Genomic DNA, 17,271 nt, shown 5'->3' with positions numbered 1-17,271 from the left:
TGGCTCTCTCAACACCCAGGGAAGAGGCCATGTAGGAACATGATAAGAAAGCAGAGGCCAGTGTCTGCAAGCTAAGAAAGAGCCTTCCTCTAGAAAACAATTTGTCCTAGCATCGGTATTGGAGACTTCTATCCTCTTCTTTGAGATTAAGTGTCTGTTCTTGGAGCACCAGGCCAGACAACTTAGGAGATGACATTTCAAGCTACTGATACCAGGCTGGCCTTGACTCGGGTGAGTTGTCATGACCAGCTGAAGGGGAGAGATCTCACACCAACCTTAGTTCTTCCAGGTCTCCCAACTCAGCCCAGGCCACTGATATGGACCCCAGATCTTCTGGACTCCAGTTGTCTCGCTGAACTCTCGTCAGGACTCCTGAAAAGCCAGAGGTTGCTAGTCTGGGAAACGTGGGCAGCAGGAAAGGGGCACTTACTAGGTTATCAGGCAAGGTACCATCTGCATGTTGTGTCTCTAAGTAGCCAGGTGTGAAACAGTGAGACATTTGATTACAGAAGGACAATGGACTGTTTCCAGAAACATTTCCAGCACTGCTAACAGCGGCTGAGCTATGAGACCAACCTCGGTGTCCATCAACAAAGGAAAGGATGAGGGAAATATAGCTTGTATGCATGAGAGGATGTTTTCTCAGCCATAAAGAAAAATGAAGTTGGGACATTTGGAAAAAATAAAAACTGGCTACAACTGGGGACCACAAATACTGAATGACTTAAGTCAGTCTCAGACAGACTGCATTGTTTTCTTTCATTCACGTGTCCTGGACTTTATACAGATTTATAAAACCATACATGTATAGATGGCATAAAAGCAGAAACCTGCAGAACAAAAAAGTTTATGTGGGGGAGAGGAAGCTGAGGAGGAGAGAGGATGCACATCAGCCCCAGGACACACACATCCCAATGTCCTCTTGGCTTTGTCCAGTAGAGGTCTTGGCCTGGCTCCACCTGTCGGTCCATGTTTTCCTACAAACCCAGCTACTCCTTACCACCAATTCTTTCTTCTATCCAAATGGGGTGTGTGCTACATACATGCATGCATAAAAGCAGAATTATGTAGACTTGAATAGTGATAATAATTAAAATCAATTTTAAGGCATTTTTATTAGATATTTTCTTCATTTACACACCATTTACAAATGCTATCCCCAAAGCCCCCTATACCCTCCCCCGCCCTGCTCCCCAACCCACCCACTCCTGCTTCCTGGCCCTGGCATTCCCCTGTACTGGGGCATATGATCTTCGCAATAAGAAAGTATCTCAACTTTCCTGAGTGTGAGACCAACAGTGTAAAGAGTGGAGAAAGGTACCGCTGATGGAAGTCAGTGTCTCACCCACCCAAGGGCCTCAGCATAGCAGAGCACCCACCACCACCTCCCGGTGAACTCCGGACCTTCTGAGAGAAGCAGCCAGTATGAGGGGAGATGGGAGGTTTCCTTGGGTGGTCAGGAAAGGGCCACCCCTGCTCAGAGCCAGGTGAGGTGGGAGGGAGAGCCCCGCCCAGGAGCTCAGTGCACATGCAACTTGGCGCTGTGCACCCTCCTGACGAACTCTCAGACCACAGGGCAGGGGTGAGCATATTTTTAGCTCTGCCTATAAATATTTGAGTTAAATTTTTATTAAATCTTGATGATTCATTCCATAATTATGGCTTCTCTCTGTGAATTGCTTGCTGTTAGATCATTTCTAGAATTAAAAGAAAACTCCCAGGTATAAATCGCTACCTAAGACATCCAACCAGACCTGAAGGGCACCGGCAGAGCAATCACCCACCCTGCAATGGGAGCTGCTGGTTGCCTCTCCATCTCCAGCATGTGCCTCCACCCACCTGCTCTGCTGGCCACCTCCTTCCTAATCATTAAGGGAGGAGAAGAAGGCTTCTCACCCTCAGCTCTCTGCTCTCCTGCTTGTGAACTTTAGATCCTGGGCTTCTGGCATGGAAGATGAGGAAGGCAGCATTCTGGAAGTCCTGAGAACTCATGGCTACGTTTTAGGACAGCAACAAAAGAAACTTAGAAAGATGGTGTGTCTCATGCTGGAGATAACTCCTAGGCCATGCCAAGCAGAGCTATCCCCAGGGCCACAGAGATTGAGAAGGATGCCCACCCACCCCCAGGACACACACAGCTCACTGTCCTCCTGGCCCTGTCCACTAGAGGACTTGGCCTTGCTAGACCTGTCCATGGTTTCCTGCAAACCCAGATACTCCTCACCAGTACTAACTCTTTCTTTTACCTAAAGCAATATTTTCAAAATCTCTCCCATGCCAGGCTGTCTTTGTATAAATAAAGGCCTTGCTACTCACTTGCTCTGTGAAAAGACAACACCCCCCTCCTGTGGAAGGAGGGAAGTTATGGCTCCTACCCAGACACACTGAGAAAGAAGGTGAAGCTCACAGCGGCTGCATGACGCCTGCCATCGTTGAACTGTTCTTGGGGCTATTGCCCCTGACAGGGTGATTCCTGCTACTGACTCTTAAACATTTCACTTGCCTCAGATTTATCCGGCTTTCACAGAATACTGCTGTCATTTTATGATCAAATCATGCTTGCTGAGTTTACACCCCAAATCAAGGCACACTTGGAGCATCAGGCATCGTCTAGGTTTTTTTTCTTTTCTTTTCTTTTTTTAATAGATATTTTCTTTATATACATTTCAAATGTTACCCCCTTCCCTGGTTTCCCCTCTGAAAACCCCCTATCCCATTTCCCCTTCCCCTGCTCACCAACCCATCCACTCACTCCTGCTTCCCTGTCCTGGCATTCCCCTACACTGGGTCATGGAGCCTTCTCAGAACCAAGGGCCTTCTCCTCCCATTGATGACCAACAAGACCATCCTGTGCCACATATGCAGTTGGAACCATGGATCCCTCCATGTGTACTCTTTGGTTGGTGGTTTAGTCCCTGGGAGCTCTGGGAGATCTGATTGGTTCATATTGGTTCCTCCTATGGGGCTGGAAACCCCTTCAGCTCCTTTGGTCCTTTCTCTAGCTCCTCCTGTACTCAGTCCAGTGGTTGGTTGAGAGCATCCACCTCTGTATTTGTCAGGCACTGGCAGAGCCTCTCGTGAGACAACTACATCAAGCTCCTATCAGCAAGCACGTGCTGGCATCCACAATAGTGTCTGGGTTTGGTGACTGTATATGGGATGGATCCCCAAGTGGGGCATGCCTTCAGTAAAGCAGAGGAGCTCACCCTGGAGCAGAATACATTCCTTAATAAACTAGTCCATTCCTTAATAAACTGCACAGTAGCCAGCAAATGGAGGAGAAACATGCTATGTGGGGCACACAGAAGGATGACCACAGGACCCTCACAGGGTGGATGCAAGAGTGCTGGCCTCCAGCAGGCTACACAAGAGGCCAAGGTGGGGCCTCCCTTGTAGAGGCCAAGTGGCTGCTTCACAAACACACACTCCCAGGTTTGGATCCTGCATCTGCAGAAGCACGTAGATGACCAGCTGTCTGGCCGGCTGGCTGTGGGATGCAGTACAGGCTGCCTCTCCTCACAGGGTAAACACGCTCGCTCCGGAAGACTGCTCCCTTAAGTACTCAGCCACAGATTTGTTTTCTTTAAAGGAAACTGAGGACAATTTTTCTATTGTATAAAACTAAGCCTGTGGCACATTCATTCCTCACACCTGCCTCCCTCTTGGGAAGTGAAGCCTAGAGACTCTCTAGTGAGCCAGTATCCAGAGGTTCTTGTAGTTCCTGGACACTGGCAGGATAATACAAACCACTGTCTATGAAGGCACACAGCCCTGGGGAGGCCAGGCATACTCTAGAATCCTGAGACACATTCTCCAAACCTCTGCATCTGCCTGCGTGGCGCCTCCTTTGGGCTCTGTGTGCCATGTGCCTGCTTCTTTTAGAGAAGCCACAGAGAACCTCAGATTTTCCTGGGAAGCTTGTGGTCTGGGGCAAAGGTTCTAACATCGACAGCCCAGCAGAGATAAGCAGCTTCTGCCCTTTGGCAGGCAGCTCCAGCTTTTGGAAACTATAAAACTAACATCAGACGTAGATACAGAAACTCCTGCCTGTGAAGGCTAGAAATGGATGTTTGCCTGTGTCCAGAGAGTCCACCGCTGGCCCTTGTTATTTGGGGGTTTTCTGTTATTTTTATGGTTGCTTCCATACTGCAGAATAATATGTCAACATGACCAGCCTGAGGATGCTACAAATCTCTGTGGGTCAAGACAGATTACAACACAGAACAGAGACCATCAGAGGTCATCTGGAATATCTTCTGCCAACCCTGACCCCAGTCCTGACCCCAGAGACTGGGGACTCTGATCCTGTCTTATTTCAGTCACACATGGTTCATCTTTTTTGTGCTAAATATAGCACAAAATCTGTCCTGCACAGGACTTGGGTTTTTTTTTTTTTCTTAGAAAACACTTCCCAGCAGCCCCCAGTGAGACTGTAGCTGCTTCACATAGTCCTCTAACGTTCTGCCAATGGGGAGGGCCCAGCTCCCCCACTTCTGTTCATCATTAGTCCAGCCTAGCCACTCTGGTTACTCAGTCGCCTCAGCACTTTTGTGGCCCTGCCCTGTAGACCTGTGCCTCTGCTAAAGGTGCTGCATGGACCAGCTTCTGGGTTTTGCTGACTCCGCTTCCCACAGATGTGTACTGATGAGGGAAACTAGAGTGTTAAACCCCTGATATATTGTTCTTTGTCTTTCGTTCCGCTACTGCCCACCCATATCCTCCACTGTACACCCCTGGCCTCCCTCCCCCATGCTCCCTGTGGCAGATGGAGGTTGTGATATCCCTACTCTATGTGGTTCAAGTAGACACCTTCATGTCTTGTGTATTATCCTCCCTTGCTGTATTATCATTTGTAATGTCCATTCTCTTCCAGACAATGATGCAGAATCATCGTGTGAGCCTCTCGTAGGTGCTAAATAAGCAGATGAATGTCACCCATTTGGTGTGGGTCTTCCTGGGAACCCTGATAGACACAACCACAGAAGGGGACTAATAATTGCACAAGACCAAACCCTGGGCCATACCCCATGCCCACATTGCCCATTAGGGAGTTGGAGGAAGAAAGAAAAACTGAGACCGGAAGGGCCCAAGGCAGATGGACTGCCAGGACTTGACATGAAGGAAGTGCCCTGAGGGTGGGAGAGATTATCCTGAATGCAAGTCAAGGAACAGTGTAGGATTTAGTCGCTGTCAGTGATCACAGGTAGAACAGCCCAGATGAGAGGCCAATCAAGGAAGGGATGCCAAGAGTCCAGGGCAGCACAAGGCACATGTGATGGGCAGTACATGGCATAAAAAATGAGTAACATTAAATGCTAGAAGCATGGAGACAGAGGGAGGCTCTTCCCAAGTGGGAAGAACACAGCTATACTGTCATGGTGATGGAGACATCCCAAGCAGAAGAGAGCAGTCAAGTGGGTGGGGGGACTTTGGAGCAAGCAGCTGAGGGGAATTGTTCACAGCACCGTTTTCCCCCATGCGGCCCGTTGTTCACCTTCCTTACAGATCGTGCACACATTCCACACACAGCCACACCCTTCTGAGGCTTCCATCAAGAACATAGACGTTCTTGGATGGAACACACTTCCTCCTTGAAGCCCTAGCCTTCCAGGGCTCTGACCAGCTCTTCCAAGTTGGACTGCTGTCCTACCCTCCCCCTGCATTCTTGGCTGGGCCCCACATCACTTCTCAAGTCCCATGTCTCTCTGCCTTTTGGATTCCTTCTGTGACTTGCTGGAGACAATCAGCCTTTTTTAATCAACGTGCATGCATAAGGTACATTTTTATTATTTTCAGCTGGCCTGAAAACGACTCATCTCTCTCCCATCCCACTTGCTGGTAGCTGGTAGTTTTGGACAGTGGATCTTTGATTTAAAAATCACTCCTTCTCGTTATTTCAAAGCCGTTGCTTTTCTTCCTTGGGGCAGAGGGTTTTATGGTAAGGCTTTTGCAAAGCTCCTTCCTTTTTTTTTTTTTTTTTTTTCTGTAGGCAATACATTTTGTCCTTCTGGGTCCTTTCTCTATCTGACAGTTCTTCTATGTGTCCCCAGGATCTACTGAGCTGGAGCTCCCACTGCCTGGCCTCTTCTGTTCTCAGAGAGTTACATCAGCCTGAAGATTTATGCCTTCTCTCAACTCTAAGCTTTCTTTTCTTTTTCTCTTTTTGATTAGTTTCCCTAAGAGTTTTTTGAACTCTCTTACTATCATTCTTCTGAGAAAGACATCAGGCCCTGCTGCTGACTGATGGCACATCTTAATATCCTTTCTGCCTTTCCCCCGTCTCTCCATTTTTAGTTGTTTTCTGAGAGATAATCTGGCTTTTATCTTCAAGTTTACTAATTGAATCTTTAATTATCCTCATTCTGTTATTGAGCCCTTTATGGACTTTTACAATTTCCTTTAATCACAACTGTGGTTTCTACAAATGTCTTATGCTCTGTCGTTCCCTGTTCAGCTTTGGGCGATGTTTGGTTCTTATTATGCTCTGCCATCTTAGGAACATTGCTTTCCCGTGGCTCAGTTGCTTCTGAGCTTGCTGGCTTCTGTAATTTGGGGGACAGAAACCACCAAGATGCTTCCCCCTTATGCCTTGTGAAAATACACTCAAATACAGCAAGGTCCAATCCTCTGCCTTCACTAAACTCATCCACAGAAAGGGTGAAGAGGACCTTTCCCCACTCCCAGGCTATAGCAATAGTCTGTGCTATTCCTTATCATAGTTTGCATATAAAACGTCCTCAGGTGCTCAGGCAAGGTCCAAGGCTTGGCTTCCAAGTTGATGCCACCAGGAAGGACCTTGACAAGGTCCTTTGGTCACTGAAGTGACCCCAGACTTGCATAAGATTAGGGATCCCCAGGGTCTTCTTTCTTGTTGCTCACAGCTTCTGAGTGAGTGTTTTAACTTTAGAAAACACTCCTTCCTCCATGTGCTGTCTCAACACAGGCCAAAGCCAGGAGGCCAGCCATTCATGCATTGATGCTTCCAGAATGAAGTGCCAGAGGCCAGCTTCTCTCTCTATAGGATGATGGTCTCTGCATTTTGTTGCAGTGACTGAAATCTGACTAATACACTGGCCTTCATGAAGATCCTGACTTATGGAAACTGCTGTCAGGACATGGAGCAAAAAGAGACTGAGGCTCCTGGGGCTCTGCTGAGCAGGAAGGGGCAGAAGCTCCCATCTGCCATTAGCAGGGCTAGGGATCTTAGCAAGTATCTTTTCTCTGGCTCACCCGTGGGTTAAGTGGGGGACCCAGCATTCACTGCTGATAGGTGATTCATGGCTGACCCACTCCTGTGACTGCCTGGATGAACACTAGAAGGTCAGACGGATGGGTATGTTCACCAACTGACTTTCCACCCCAGTTAGCCGCCCGGGAGAGCCACCCGCCTCAGTACTTGAGGATCTGAATGAGAGAAGAATCTTTGTCAGCACAATCCTGGGCCATCTGCCACAAAAGTGTGATTGACAGGGGTCTGCATCTCTCTCTAGCTGTTTAGCATGACATGGGCACCAGCTGAACACAAACAGAATGGACTCTTCGGGAGTAGCAGAGTGACACCACCACCTGCATCCCTCTTGTCATTGATGCCTCCACCCTGAGATGTCCTGGCTTGTGCTTGACCTCACAATCTGGCTTCTCGCCTCAGAATTATCCCTTAGAGTATTGGCTGATTGGCTTCAATAACTTCCTGCGTTTGCTCTAACTAAATCAATTGCACACACCCCAGGGTTTTATGAGCCGGAAATATCTGGGGTCTGATATCAAATATCAACAAGACTGGGAAAGTCGCTGGGACATGTTCCCATGTAGACGGTGCACTGGCTGATCTGAAGGACATCTGAAACGTGTTCTTCAGGAGTCAGCATGTTCACCGCAATGGCAATGTTAAGCTACATCCTGTCCCTCCTCACACAGGAGAACTAGCCTGTGACTAAATCTTGATCTTTATGACCATCATGTGAGAGTGATCAGATTCCACCCACTGATGGAATCAAAAGTCTCTCTATAGGGCTGGACGTTCATGCAATCATGCTCACACGTGTTCCTCACAAACACCCGCATTCACACAGACTTCCAAAGTCACACACACACACTTACCTCACCTGCTCGTGCATTCTTTCATAGGAGGTAGACCATAGGCTCTCTGCGGGTGGCTGATGGTCCCTCTGCTTCCTTCTGAGTATTAAGCAGGACAAACCGGCTGTGGAGGTGACCACTTTGATGTCAAATGCTGCCTCATTCTGAATGATCCAAAGCCTTACTCCCCAAGACCAAGACCAAGTCCAGCCTCTTACAAGTGTGCTCGGGACATGGGTGCCCAGGGAACTTAGCCTGCTCCCCAGTCCTCACAGATCAAAGAGGTCCTTCCTGCTCATCGGAGCTCATGGGACTACAGAAAACAAGATGCAGCCACAAGAGCTGCAGAGAGAAGCAGGCAAGCCCACATGAGCAGCTGGTGGCACTCACTGGTGCTAATGTCATGCTGTTATCTCCCCCAGCAAAGGAGACAGACGCCCCACCCTCCAGGCAGCTGCCAGGCATGGAGCAATACTGTTCTTCTTGTGGTCAACATATGTAGTGTCTTTAGTCACTGTAACCAATCCCTGCTCTTCTGGCTCTCCTCTGGGTAAGTCACTACCTCCTGTCAGAGTCGTGGGGAGGGACAATGAGAGTTTAGCACCAACCTGATGAGCTGCAAAGCAGCCATCATGAGTCTCAGCCCCCCCACCACCACCACTATTGGTACCTGGCTCCTAAGACCTGAGCGGGTTCTATTCGCCTTCCCTTCCTATTCAGCTGAAGACACAGCTGAAGTGAGAGTGTGCTTACTCTTGCAAAATTGCCAGTTTTTCAAAACTCAGTCATATACACAGAGACATGTGGTTGTAAGGTATAGAGAAAGAAGAGGGTGTCAGGCTGTGCCAGGGAGGCTGAAGGAGAAGAAGGGGAAAGAGGCACTATTAACTAAGTCCACATGAGCTTTCCCATGCTAATATGCCTGTTATAAAGATTAAATGGAGAGACTAGTGTGGGTCCCCGTGAAGGGAATGATATACTGGAAATTACCATTTCCTGCAAGGTTAAGATAAAACTCAAGTCAATCCCAGGAGACAGGGAAAGCCATCCATTCATTTAAAGAAATTGCCGGGGTTCTGCACAATGTCCTATGTAAAGGATGCTCTTGGAAGCATCTCATACCACAGAAAAATCCAAAACCTGCCCTAACGGTCAGGGGTTGGTTATGTGAGTGTAGCACGTGCAGTGTGAAAAGCTTAGGGAGCCTTTGAAAAAGTCTAACCGTGGCCCGAGCCATCACAGCGTACTTACCGTGGCCTGAGCCATCACAGTGTACTTACCGTGGCCTAAGCCATCACAGCGTGCTTATGTAAATGCCAAGATCCCAGCACTTTCTGTGTGCATCAGGCTGTCCACGTGCTCCGTGCTTCTCCTCAACAGACCTGACTCAATGAAGACTGTTACCACTTCATCTTCAGATGAGGGACTGAGCCCAAGATAGCACCGTGTTCTGAGACTTGATGCCATCTGACAGCAAAATATGGTCAGTTTACTGCCTCTTGTGTATGAACCCCTGAGAGAGAGAATCCATATATATGTGGGTTCATTGCTACATACATCTGTGTGTTCCTGTTTGCACCAATGTGTGCTTTGGTCCACTTATACATATTAGTCCATGCACATGCATGTGTGTGTACACATCCACATCCACGCATCCAAGTGTGGGTTTTGTTGGGTTTAGAAATGTTTCCAAAGCTTTAGGGGCCTTCCATGTCAAGGTTACACAAACATCTTCTTCCCCTTCATCTTCCTTTATATTATAACTGCTATGTTCTCTCTCTGTTTCTATCTCGCTTTTCCTTGCTGTCTCTTAAGTAAACCTATTACTTCCATAACTGAAAAAAAGCCAATCTTTAAGTGGGAATTAACAATAGACTGGCTAGGGACTCTTGTAAATTTATACTAATCCTCCTAAGCTTCGCTCTGTCTCCTCAACTCCCATCTTTAGACATATATCAAAATCCCTCCTTAGTAACCTTCAAATTCACTTGGCATAAGAACAGTGGAGTTGTTAATGCAAGCCACGCATGCAGATGGAGTGTGGGTGAGCAGGGCGAGGACAAGTGTCCCCACACCAGATGGTCCACCAGCGGGCTTCACACCCCTTTCCCAGAACTGACTCAATCTGTCTCTGGAGAGCTTTGCTGAAGTCACAGCAAAGGAGACTGGAGTCCTCCAAAGAGGCCTGCGGTACCGTCCATCCATTTGTGAAGATGGAGGACATATGTGGACATGTGCCGAGGGGCAGATGAACCACCCCGACTCCTCATCCCAAGTGTGCATGGGAGACTGTCTGTGATGACCAGTACAAGGGTCAGGGCTTGGCCACAGGCCGCTATACACAGCGTTGCTCAGAGCTCTGCCCACCGCTCTGACAGGTCATCTGCTGCCCACCTCAGTGAACACCTACTTGCCCTCATCCTCCCAAAGTGATGGTGCTGCCAGGCACCCAGCCCCTGTGGCTGAAAGACGCCTCTGCACTTGCTTCATGCTGTCCACATGTGAGATCTGTTGCTGTCACCTGGTACCTGTGAACAGCACTCAGTGCTGGGTGCTACACTTCTATGTGTGTCTGACTCGCTGTGATTCCCTAGAAACAAGGTGTGACTGCCAACTGGATTGTCTCTGGTGTCAGACAAGAGACACATCTCTGGGTGGATCTGTATGGGTACCTTACAGAGGTGAGCGTGGGAAAAACCCTCCCCCAGAGCGGGAAGGCAACCCAGATATAAGAAATGTCAGGGAAAGCCGTGCCCCTTGCCTGCCTGCCTTCCCTTCTTGCTAGTGAGTGCATCTGTGCTGTTACTTCTGGCTTTCTGCTATTAGAACCCAGATTCTCAGCCTTCCCATGTGAACTGTAGACTAGAGATTGTCCTCCAGGCCTTCAGCACCAGGGTGGGATGTCAAGGCATTCAGTATGATAGACGGAGAAACTACCAGGTTCTCAGCCTCTCCAGTTTGCAGACAGTGTCTACTACATAAGACAATCTAATAAACCTATATATATATATATATATATAGGTTTATTACATTTTGTACATATATATGTGTGTGTGTGTATATGTATGTATGTATATGTATATACACACACACATATATACATATATATAGTGTGTATATGTATATCTATATACATATATGTGTGTGTACATGTATATGTATGTGTGTGTAGATACATGCATATATAAGTATATACGTATGTGTATATGTGTATATAAATATACATTGAAAGGGATTTATTATATACATATATTTGTGTATATGTGTACATATATAAATATATATGTATATATATATATATTCATACTACTGGTTCTATTTCTCTACAGAACTCAAGAGCTCCTGATGTGTCCTGGGTTGAGGGAGAGGTGCAAGTTGATAGACAGTGACAAAGAACAAGCCGTGGCTCCACAGGGCTCCCATCTCCAGGTATGAGCTGGCCTGAAAAGGTAAGTCCTCTCTGTCCTCTACAGAGATGCTTCAGCCTGAGTCAAGCAGGCCCAGGAGGCTCTGCCCAGCATGTGATTTCCAATACTACTACCAAACCTACAAGGGTCTGAGGAGACACCGGAGAACCATGACCAGGCTGTTGTCCCCAGTGCTCAGGAAAATCCCCATTCAACTTGCTCACAGACAAATGCATATCTGGAAGCCATGCCTAGATGGTTATATTACATAATAACTAACTTCTGGAAATAACTGACTTTGTATGTCTGCCCAGACATGATGATTTCAGCACCCAACACAGGGGATTAAGAGCTTAACAGAATTTTAATCCAGTCTCTCTAATCCAGAGGGCAGGAACCGAGACCTGGTTTTGTTTCTGTCACTCACATGACAGATGTCTAAAACTGTTGATTTGATTCCATCTAGATACTGACTTACCTTGGTTGACTCATCCCTTTTCTGTAGGTGATAATAGTTTAGGCTTCTGTTGGCTTCCCAGTTGTATTTCTGTGAGCTCAAATGTTATTTTTTCCAGTAAAGTGTCTCTGACAATCAGCTAGTGAAATGACGCTGACTTCTCCAATCCCTCGTCTCAGTCCACACGGGCAGCAGGTTTCTCCTGGACTGCCTCCCCAGGTGTGACTGTGTTAGGGTCCTGCCGCCTGTGAGGCAGGCGAGTATCCTCCAGTGGAGTGAGTGGGGCATGCAAGTTGGGCCGAAACACAGTGGATCAGAATTCCATGTATTTTCACATGCTAAGCACACAGCATCAATCCAAGGCTTAAAGTATGGGTTTCCAAAGACTGATTTTAGCCTTGGACTCAGATCCCTTTTTTTAAAGAACCCTTGCCTAGAAACTTAAACAGACAGAAGTGATAAACAGAGGTTTGCTGAGATGGCCTGGCTGGAATTCAGGCTTTTGCTCCTCCCAGGGGAACTTGGGGGCTATGAGGAAACTTTGAGGGAGAAAGGTGCCACAGGCCTGAGAAGCTCAGCTGTGGGTGTCACCTAAGCAGGCAAGAGCACTGTGCCTAAATAGCTCTACAGTGCTTGCTACACAGAAGACGAACTCCCTGGATAGTGGCCCCTATTCTCTTGAGCTGTCCCTCGGCTTGTCATGCTGCCATCGACCTACATTACCACTGAAGACAGAAGGATAGGCTACCGTATTGCTGTGGATACTTCCCTGTCTACGGTGGCTCTCACAGGGCAGATCCTCAAAGTTCCCCATCAGCACCACTGTCCAATCCCATCATGCTGGTATTTGGTAAAAGACCACATAAGAAAGAGGCATGGACACTAACACCCTGTACCCCAGGTCACAGTGTGCACACACATACTGGAATCTTGTGTGTCCCCACAAACAGGAGGAATCTTGGGAGTCCGCACTCAGATGCACAGAGAATCCTGGATCCCTAACTACCTGAAGACACAGGAACAGCCCAGAACCAGCTCAGAATTTAGACATGTGTGAGCATTCAAGTCAAGGGCAGGCCAAAATAGGCCTGTAGTGTTTTGTTTAGTTTTGCTTAAAAATATATATATCTATATCTGACAAGTTAAAACTAGACAGAAATATGCCTGAGGTTACCCAGCTGCAAGGAGCCTGGCGGATCACGGGTGAGATGCTGTCCAATGTTCATGTCATTAGCGATAGTTTCTCTGCTGTGAAGGAAGGCACTCGGTTTTGTTTGTGTCTGCTTTTCCTCCTGGTGCGGTTTGTGTTTGTGTTTGTGCCCCAGGAACGAATGCTTCTGGATTCTGGAGACAGAGAGCTGGCCCCCAGAGGCCCTTGTTTGAATGGGACTCTGCCTTCACTCGGTGGGGAAGCTGTTGGAGGAAGATCCCAATCAGAGCTGCAGATCAGCCGGGTGTGCTGCAAGCCCAGCCAGGTTCTGGGAACGGCTGCCAGGCCTTGGCTGAGACTTGCTGCCAGGTTTCTGCCCTCACTATCCTCTGAGGACATTTGATCAGCAACCGTGGCCAATGTCGAGTGTCCACAGAAACCCCAGCCAAACATGGGGACTCCCGTGTCTCACAGCTGGGACTCTGCTTGTCTCACATCCCCTGTGTATGTGTGTAGTGCTTTTCTGGTTCACATGGACCTGGCAGAGAGCAGAGAGCACTCACTGGCTTGACTGTGGTTCTGTTCAGAGCCCCAAAGTGGATTATGGGCTCACTTGGAGAAGAAAGGGTGACAGTTTTCAGTTTCAGTGACCTGAGGCTACTTGTTCCACTTGGTTTCTACCAAGGAGAAGGAGTGGCTATGAAGAGCTTGTGAAGTGGCCCACATACCTGGCAAGCTCACCTCACTAGGCACACCTGGCCTGGCAGGTGCCCTGCAGACCACCTAGCCACGGTGACCAATGCTTGCAGGTGCAGGCAGCTTGGAGATGGTTCCTAGGCTGTGTAGAGCTGAAGTTAAAGGGCGGAGTCGGCTTGGGTCTGAGCGCTTCCCAACTACCTTGCAGGCTGGCCTCAGAGCTCTCCTTCTCACTTGCTGGTTCTTAACATCTCAGGATGGGCCTTAATCAGTGATCTGTTTCATTTCCTAGCAGTGAAGCAAACGCTTTTCCTAGGAGGTTCAACCAGGACCCTGAATGTTATGCCCTGCTCTTGATGGCCAGGGGACATCCAGGCCTGTCGGATAAAGCAGAATACAGATAGCCTCTATCTTTCCTCTCGAACATGAACACTCAGAATAAAATAAGGTCTCCAAACAGTCTCTTGGTGCCTTGGGGGCCACACTGGTCACATCTCCAAGGATGCAGCCATCCTTCCATACTGTCTCAGGGCACAGCCATCCTGGGATCTAGGTCCACTTGCTCTGTCTGCCACTGAGATTCCCCCCCCCCCCCCGCAACACACACACACCTGGTTCCTTGCTTCCTAGGCTCCTATGTAAGCCCCTTCATGCAATAGACAACTTCATGCAGTAGATGGGGTGTTGGGGACCTCTCCAAGGGGAGTTAAGGGAAAACCTTGTTCTCTTATGTGTGCTCCAGATTCAGAAATATATAAACTCATTCCTCGAATTGTCAGAGCCCACCCTGGCTGTGGCTACCTGGCCCTCAGGTTAGATCTGAAGCCAGCTCGCCCTCCACAGACACTGTTGTGAGTTCTTGACAGTGGCCTCAGTTATTTGAGTATTCGGGCTATTTTTCACATAACTCTGGTTTGATTAAAACCCAAATACATTTGGCCAACCACGTTTCCCTTTAATTTTTCAGCAGATATTTATTTTAAGGGAAATATAAGCCATGTATTACCAATTCCCCTTGTTGCGGCCTCCAAGCCAGCCGTTGGTGGTTGGGGGCCCCTGCCAGTGCCCTAGACTGTCCCTGAAAGTCCCGTTCAGGGGAGACAGCCACCCACTACACAGCCATGCACAGAACCCACAGTGAACGGCCTGTAGTCCTCTGATACGTGCTGGGTGCGGATGTGTGTCAGTTCTGAACAGGACTGAGATTTTGTTGTTGTAACTTATAACCCATGATTTGTGAGTGGTTTTAGACTAGGAAAAACATGTTTTTGCTGCTCTGACTGACGGAGATCTCAAGTCTGAGGGAACGATCTGACATTCCCAGACCCGGTCATCTACAGAAAACTTTCCAGGACCCCATTCTCTTTCTGTCCTGAGCTACTGGCTGATCTACTGACGAGAGGGAGAATGGGAGGCGAACATGTCATTGAAAATGTTCGATCCTCTTTATGCATCTCTGGGGAATGGTGCAGCCAATGTGGAAATCAGTGGAGGGGGCTCTTACAAAAACTAAAAATAGAACTTTCCAGATTAGCCTGTTATACCCCTCCTTAGTAAGACCCAATGCCGACGTGTCTTAGAGATACTTGCAAATATTCATGTGTTCACTGCAGCACTGCTCATGCTGGCCAAGTTTATTATGGTCAACCTAGATGCCCATGACAGATGTGGGCGAGATGTACCACAGATGTGGGCGAGATGTACCACAGATGCACAATAGGGTTTTATTTAGCCATAAAGAAAGAAGTATTTGTGGGAAAATGGGTGCGACTGGCGATCACTGTACCAAAGAAAATGAGTCAGATTCGGAAAGATACATATCATATCTTTCTTTTCTCGTCTGTGAGTAATAGGATTTATACAGACACACAGAATCACACATACATGTAGAACATGGGAATAAAAATAATGCTAGGGTGACAAAGGGGATGGCAGGAGAAGAAGGGGGAGGAGGAGAGATGCTTGACATATCTGAAATATTATTGAGAAGGACTTTGTATAACACATCGGCATGTATTCATGTATAGTGAATTTTAAATAATAGTTTAAAATTTTTTCAAGCCAGGCATGGTGGCGCACACAATTTAATCCCAGCACTCAGGAGTCAGAGGCACTCAGATCTCTGAGATTGAGGCCAGCCTGGTCTACAGAGTGAGTTCCAGGACAGCCAGGGCTATACAGAGAAACTGCCATGAAAAAAAAAAAATGAAGCTCACAGAAATTTCCTTTCTAAGCCAACCACGACAGCAACATCATTTCCTCAAAAGGAAAACACAAAGCTCTCTTTAATCAGCTTGCCATTACTCATTACTGTAACAAAAAACCTGAGACAATTAGCTTGTGAAGAGAAAGGTTTACTGTGTCTCGTGGTTTTAATAGTTCCAGCCCACGCTTGGATGGACTCAGCTTTTGGGGCATTTCGGGTACTGATAGGGAAAATGAGACAGAAGAAACTTCACATCCAGGAGGCCAACAGAGAGGAGGAAAATCCCAGAGACCCGTGGGATTTTCTCCGCAGGCCATGCCCTCGGCATCTAAGGGCCAGTTAGTCTATCTCTATCTTCTTCTACTTCCCAGTGGCACTGCCGTGAGGAGCCTTTGACACGCACCCAATGGGGGATACCAGACACCTAAATACAGCATTTTATTGCTATCCCCAAAGGCTCATGTCCATCTCACAGTGCAAAAGACCCTCAGTCCATCCCAGGATTATCCAAGTCTCACCTGTTCAGTGTCACCCCAAGGGACACGTCTGAAGACTCCCTTGAGATTCCAGACAAACTTGACCAGGAGCCCCTGTAACAAACCTTCGACACCCAGATTCATACTCTAAAAATGAAGAATAGAGAGAAGCAGAGAGGAGGTACCAGGCCAAGACTGAAACTCAGCAAGGAAAACATAACTTGAAGTCATAGTCTCCATGGCAACTTCTAAGGATCATGATCATGGGCCATGAACTCTGAGGAACTCCACCCTTACAACATGGCTGGTTGCAACACACATGACTGCTCTCCCAGGCAGGCTTCCCACGCTATCGATAGTTTTCCAAACACATGCTTCATATTCCTGGGTCTCCACTGTCCTATTGATGACTGCACGGATCATCTCTGATCCTGCCACACACTGCCCTGGCATCGAGAGCATTTCCTTGAAATCCCACTGGAAGCCTCTGACAGCATAACAACTCGTACCCTCTGCCCATCTGCAGAACCAGTATGGTGGAGACGATTGTGAGGTGTGCTTGAACCAACAGGTATGCTTGAGCCATATTTATGGTACCCTTGGGACATTTCACGGGCTGAGCAGAAGGAAGTGGATCTGAATCCAAGGACAGTTCTGGGCATGCAGAACACTCCAGGGCTCTTTGGGTTGGGGGTGGGGGAATCTGCCCTGGAAAAATCTCTGAAACACATTTGCATTTCTACACTTCTGAGCCTCTGGTAAAGGCCTGGAGCACTTGGGTGCTTTATGTTGAACTGTTG

The 17,271-nt window shown here is 47.9% G+C and overlaps 2 long non-coding RNA genes across 9 annotated transcripts in view; one reads left to right on the top strand and one right to left on the bottom strand.

Annotated features, from left to right (window-relative positions):
• Gm34567 overlaps window positions 1-8,612 on the bottom strand; it is a 28,085-nt gene extending 19,473 nt beyond the window's left edge. For 2 of the 8 annotated variants that reach the window (XR_385414.4, XR_876622.3), the window contains exons 1-2: window positions 8,101-8,601; window positions 276-372 (exon numbers count right to left, since the gene is read on the bottom strand). This is a non-coding gene — a long non-coding RNA (predicted gene, 34567). Of the gene's footprint in view, window positions 1-275; window positions 396-8,100 lie in introns of all 8 variants that reach the window. The other 6 variants (XR_385412.4, XR_385413.4, XR_385411.4 and 3 more) reach the window with 6 other exon arrangements.
• On the top strand, window positions 5,567-11,872 carry Gm34772. The gene is made up of 4 exons (XR_385416.3): window positions 5,567-5,775; window positions 8,502-8,629; window positions 9,460-9,562; window positions 11,409-11,872. It is a non-coding gene; the product is annotated as a predicted gene, 34772 (long non-coding RNA).
• The last annotated feature ends 5,399 nt before the right edge of the window (window positions 11,873-17,271 follow it).

This window comes from Mus musculus, chromosome 17 (genome assembly GCF_000001635.26).
Source record: "Mus musculus strain C57BL/6J chromosome 17, GRCm38.p6 C57BL/6J".
In the NCBI taxonomy this organism is placed as follows: Eukaryota; Metazoa; Chordata; class Mammalia; order Rodentia; family Muridae; genus Mus; species Mus musculus.
This window is presented reverse-complemented; position numbering and strand designations above follow the sequence as displayed.